This window comes from Salvelinus fontinalis, chromosome 14 (assembly GCF_029448725.1).
Source record: "Salvelinus fontinalis isolate EN_2023a chromosome 14, ASM2944872v1, whole genome shotgun sequence".
Classification (NCBI taxonomy): Eukaryota; Metazoa; Chordata; class Actinopteri; order Salmoniformes; family Salmonidae; genus Salvelinus; species Salvelinus fontinalis.
Genome location: NC_074678.1, coordinates 24,622,734 through 24,628,733, shown reverse-complemented (window position 1 = coordinate 24,628,733; position 6,000 = coordinate 24,622,734). Strand labels below are relative to the sequence as shown.

Sequence of the window (6,000 nt, the reverse complement as noted above, 5' to 3'; positions counted from 1 at the left end):
CTCTCCTTTTTCTTTCATTCTTTTCCCCCTATATTTGATGTTCCAGCCCCCTGTGTACTCTGTCCTGCTCAGCCTGTCCTCAGCTCCTCTGCAGTCACAAGTGTTCAGCCAAAACACTCATTATAACAAGATGGTTCTGTGATCACCCTGCTAGGCACTGGCCTCAGTACAGATAACCCTGCCATCAGTCTGCTTGTTACACCAGGATTATTCATGTCCCTTTTAAACACTGAATGCTTTTTAGTAATGTTACTTTGCTTGTGTGATAAGAGTAATTGGACAGATTTACTGCAGTGTTGTATCTGATTTGTGGATTGTATTATTTGGAACTGAATGAGGGCAGTAGGCACGGATTGGAATCTGCACATGTACAGACACGTTGTTAGAAAAGTACTGTAAGTGTAAACATTTAGCTCTCATGCAGTCAAACACATTCCATTGTTCCTGGTTGTCCTGAGAGCGGAAGTGAGAGGCCTTAGGGAGGGCTCTATTTTTACTGTGTCGAGGTGGAGTCAGACTCTAACAGTTGTGTAATCCCACTGGGTGCTCTGTTTTAATTGCAGGCATGAGCTCTTCTCTCTGTCGCAGTGGGAGTTCTGGACCTTTGGTACGCTCGGTATGGAGTACATGTGGCCTGGTTCATCTCCACTCACAGAACCGTAGCTACTAGACTCTCGCTGGAGGCCTAGGCTTTCAGTAGGTACCTACAGAATTTTTAGCCCATTCATTTATCAGCTATTGAGACCAAATATTTTTTTGCTTGATAATTTGATGAATGAAAGCATAGCTTTTGTGTGTTGCTAGAAGGTAGAGAACGATCTTGGTAATAGGTGAGTGGTTAATGGCTGTGCAGGTGCATCACATTTATTAGTCTTGCAGACACATACCACGGAGTCGTTCCTCTTTAGAACGTCCTCCTCTTAGCAAGATAACGAGGCAATCTGGGCCGGGCGTAGTTGTTTACTTGCCATCACAAGGTCGTGTCTGCATTCAGATTTGAATGTGGTGTTGATGGATTCAGTACAGTATTAAGTAGGTATAGTGACAGGCCATGCAGCAAGTGGAAGCAGCTCTGGTGTTTGCAATGGGGTTAGTTGGGGAAATTCCTTAAATCAAATAATATCCTACATTTTTGGGGGATGGTCGAGATTGTTTTTAACTTTGAATATCCTGTGCGTCTCGGGAGATACGGTGCGCTCTGCAGCAGGGCAAGCGATGGGCGGGGGCTGGTGTGTGAAAGGGAGAGAGAGGAAAAAGTAGGCACTGACTCGCGCTAGTAAGACAAACTTGTAAATGCCGTAGGTTATCTATCATCCCACCTGGCAGTGCCTGTCTTTACTGCATCAAATCGATGTAAAGAAGCAACCTTAGCTAGCCAGATGTTAGCTTGCCAGCTAGGCTAGTTGAGGCAATTTTTTTTTATGCGTTCCCCGTCCTTGCCTACAACAACTCAATTCGTATTAAACAGTCTACCTGTCGGGTTGCTTGTTGTAGCCTACTTCTCATTTAGCAAACTTAATTCCGTCATTTTAATTACATTGTGCTTTGATTAGACATCTCCCACTTCACCTTGCTCCACATGGAGCCTCTGACTGTAGTGTCAACAACAAGCTCCAGGCGTGGAACCTGTGGAGGCTATAGGGAGTGTGATTTTATGGGGCACACGTCATAACTACATTCAGAACTTTGTTTTATTAAATTAATAATTTTAAATGTCATGGTATACTTGTGTGTAGCAATGTCACAATTGTATTTGAGACAAAGCCTGTTACTTGTTAAAATAGGCCTATATTTCCTCAAATGAATACTCTTGCAAGTATTCTAATACCAACGTCCGTTCGGATATTCTAATTACCATGCCCATCCCCAGAAGGGAGAGATGTTACACGTCACAAATGACACCCCATTGAGAGAGGGGAAAGATGGGCAGAGCAGGGCAGAGACCTGGCCAGGGAAAGGATGCCTTGCAGGTTTTTCTTCACCCTGTTGGTGAGTGGAAATGCACAAACAATGTTGTTTCTAATTCCTGTGAGCCAGGCAGTCAGCAGCCCAGCTGGCCCAAGGCGAGAAGGGGAGGGAGAGAATTAGAGTGAAGGGGGGAGAGGAGGAGGAAGAGCGAGGGAGGCTGAGGCCACAGGACAGTCATTGGCTGTAGGGAGTTGGCTATGTGACATCATCAGGGGAGAAAGGGGGTGTTGGTGGAACACGGTTAACAAAGAGGGAATGTTTGAAAGGCTCTCTGTGCTGCAGAACAACATTTTAACTACGCTCAACTGATGCGCCCCAAAATGATACCCCCATTCACCCCAACACTGTGCTGTCCCCGACTCTGAGCCCTTTTACATAAAGCACCATGTCTGTGTTGGCCGCGGTGCCGCTGCGCTTGCTGAACCATTAGAAATGTCCAATGATGTTTGTTCTGCTAATAAGGCTGCCACCTCTAGCTCTTTGTGGCTGTTACTGTACCAGTGGACTAACTTGAGTGGCTGCTAATTAAAATAGAGAGTGGTGTAATGCTACTACTGTATAGGCAAATACCACCCAACTCTGAAACGCCAACACTTTAGTTCGGGCCTATTACGCAACCATCTGAGTTAAGCCTACGCTGTCTGTGTGTGTCTCTGTTTGTTCAGTAGGGTTTAAATGGGTGCGTTGCTGGGTGTTAACATCTTTCCTCCTCTTCTGAAAAACTCCTACATTTTTACTGCGTGCCATTTTACGCCTTGCTATTGTTTGAAGTTTTGGGAACACATTAGTGTTCCCATGGTAACAGGAAGAAACAGTAATATGTTTCCTGGGAGGAGGAAGGTCGGGGGTCAGCTGACGAGTGGCTGTCCGTCCCAGAGTCCCCTCTTTCCTGGCAGAGCAGACTGTGTCCTAGTCCAGCAGCAAACAGGCCGTTGGTCTCTTTATAAACTTCAGAATGGGAAGATTTCTTTCCCACCATCCTGTGTGTTTTCTACCAGTTTGTGGGTTAAAGGTTGTCTGTGTTGGCACAAGCTGTCCTGGTATGTCAGTGAATGTTCAGTGTAGCTCCATGTTTTATTGATGGACACAGGAGAGGATTCTGTTTTGAATGATGTGGCGGTTTGTTTTCACCTGTTTCTAGGGAAACCAACAGCACAGATCAAATGAAGGCTTAACGAATGGACACCATGGCTATATTCACTCTTTAAACGTGCATGTACCAACCATCCCACATGCTCCCACATGCACACACTCCTCTCTCTTGAGGTGAGTTCCTATGCTGACCCCTTTAGGTATGTGTTACAGGAAGCTTGTGTAAATATTGAGAGCTTCTGTGCATAGATTCACCTTTCTGCATCCAGCCGAGTGCGTTTTAACTGTATATCACTTCTCTCTTTCTGCTGTGGTGGGATCAACTGAACTTAATATTCAGCTTTACATAACTGTGTGTGAGTCTGAGATTACATTGTTGCTCTTAGTTTGTTCAGTGGGTTTTAGGGGTGTAGTCTAGTGAGGCCTATGCTCCATCACTTTTATCCAACTCATGGCTTGCAGTTAGTTTGGCGATTGCTAATGATATCAAGCTACGACTAGGCTAGGCATGTGTTAATGTTTTCACTGTGCACCAGCTGACATACTAGCATAGCTCCTCTCTGAGGTAGATTTTATATCTGCTTGGATTATAGCTGACCTCTGACCTCGTGTCATGTGAGGGTTGGTCTCTGACTAGGGCTGTGACGGTCTCCGTTATAACTGTTCGAATAGCCAAAGTGTATCTGACCTAGTGCTGACCGCATTTAGTTGACAGGTCGGTTGTTTGGTCAATAGGCTCTTGGTCGGCCAAGATTTCTTTTTTTTAGTCGAGCAGTGGCAAAAATATTGACATTTACATTTAAGTCATTTAGCAGACGCTCTTATCCAGAGCGACTTACAAATTGGTGCATTCACCTTATGATATCCAGTGGAACAACCACTTTACAATAGTGCATCTAAATCTTTTAGGGGGGGGGGGGGGGGTTGGAAGGATTACTTTATCCTATCCTAGGTATTCCTTAGAGGTGGGGTTTCAGAAATTGATGGCACATGAGACACGTCTGATTTACATCTGTCTGAGTGGACTAGTCCATTGCTGAGGCCGCGGGGGTGGCACACCAGTAGTACATTTACCATTTATTCCCATTATTATCTACAATGCTTGTTTGGTTGTGGTAATTTCTGTTAATACATTCAATATATTATTATTACCCTCTTACCGTTGTCATTGCTGGAGTGGACACGTTGTTTGCAGAGAGCACAACCTAGGCTACACTTGTGAGGAGCACGTTTAGTTTTATTTCATTCCATTTAGAAGATTGAAGTTTGTTTGGAGCGCTCCTGTCAATCTTGATTACGACTAGTCTACCTGGCCTCCGTGCAAATGTAGACCTATAAATGTGCCCATTTGGGGATCTGATACTATTTCTGATTGTCTTAACTCACCATCACTGTGGAGCTTCTCAAATGTTTTCTTCGCCTTAAACTGTAAGTAAACAAAGTCTGTTTTTACATCCACTGAGAGGCTACATTGAGGAACTATTGTCAATTTGAAAAACCTTCCCAGCTCTCTCCCTTTCAATTACCTCTCAGCATGAAAGGGGCCGAAAATGTCATGCTCTGACCCGGTGGAAACGCCATAAAATAGGCCTACCTGATTATTTCTTATGCAAAACAGCATACAACTGTCTGTCTGTCTGCAGCTCAATGGTGAGGGGAAACTCTTGAGTACCAAGAATATGTTATACAGTGTTGCAAGTTTGCTCAGAGGAGCTTCAGGATGGACCAAGTTATTTAACCAGGTAAGCTAGTTGAGAACAAGTTCTCATTTACAACTGCGACCTGACCAAGATAAAGCAAAGCAGTGCGACACAAACAACACAGAGTTACACATGGAATAAACAAGCGTACAGTCAATAACACAATATGGGAAAAAAGTCTATATACAGTGTGTGCAAATGGCGTGAGGAGGTAAGGCAATAAATAAATTACAATTTAGCAAATTAACACTGGAGTGATAGATGTGCAGATGATGATGTGCAAGTATAAATACTGGTGTGCAAAAGAGCAGAAAAGTAAATAAAAACAATATGGGGATGAGGTAGGTAGATTGGGTGAGCTATTTACAGATGGGCTATGTACAGCTGCAGCAATCGGTTAGCTGCTCAGATAGCTGATGTTTAAAGTTAGTGAGGGAGATATAAGTCTCCAACTTCAGCGATTTCTGCAATTTGTTCCAGTCATTGGCAGCAGAGAACTGGCAGGAAAGGCGGCCAAAGGGGGTATTGGCTTTGGGGACGACCAGTGAGATATACCTGCTGGAGCGCGTGCTACCGGTGGGTGTTGTTATAGTGACCAGTGAGCTGAGATAAGGCGGCGATTTACCTAGCATAGATTTATAGATTATTTTATTTTTATTTTTATTTTACCGTTATTTTACCAGGTAAGTTGACTGAGAACACGTTCTCATTTGCAGCAACGACCTGGGGAATAGTTACAGGGGAGAGGAGGGGGATGAATGAGCCAATTGTAAACTGGGGATTATTAGGTGACCATGATGGTTTGAGGGCCAGATTGGGAATTTAGCCAGTACACCGGGGTTAACACCCCTACCCCTACTATAAGTGCCATGGGATCTTTAATGACCTCAGAGAGTCAGGACACCCGTTTAACGTCCCATCCGAAAGACGGCACCCTACACAGGGCAGTGTCCCCAATCACTGCCCTGGGGCATTGGGATATTTTTTTAGACCAGAGGAAAGAGTGCCTCCTACTGGCCCTCCAACACCACTTCCAGCAGCATCTGGTCTCCCATCCAGGGACTGACCAGGACCAACCCTGCTTAGCTTCAGAAGCAAGCCAGCAGTGGTATGCAGGGTGGTATGCTGCTGGCCAGATGACCTGGAGCCAGTGGGTATGGCGACGAATATGTAGCGAGGGTCAGCCGACGAGAGCATGCCGGTTGCATTGGTGGGTGGTATTAGGGGCTTTGGTGACAAA

General features: G+C 44.9%; 1 protein-coding gene across 4 annotated transcripts in view; it reads left to right on the top strand.

The window, feature by feature from the left end:
* The first annotated feature begins 545 nt into the window (after nt 1–545).
* The window catches only part of LOC129869669 (protein furry homolog-like), a 56,728-nt gene continuing 51,273 nt past the window's right edge, over nt 546–6,000 (top strand). For 3 of the 4 annotated variants that reach the window (XM_055944308.1, XM_055944305.1, XM_055944304.1), the window contains exon 1: nt 547–696. The gene's annotated coding sequence lies outside the window, so the exon portion shown is untranslated. Of the gene's footprint in view, nt 697–6,000 lie in introns of all 4 variants that reach the window. The other variant, XM_055944303.1, reaches the window with a different exon arrangement.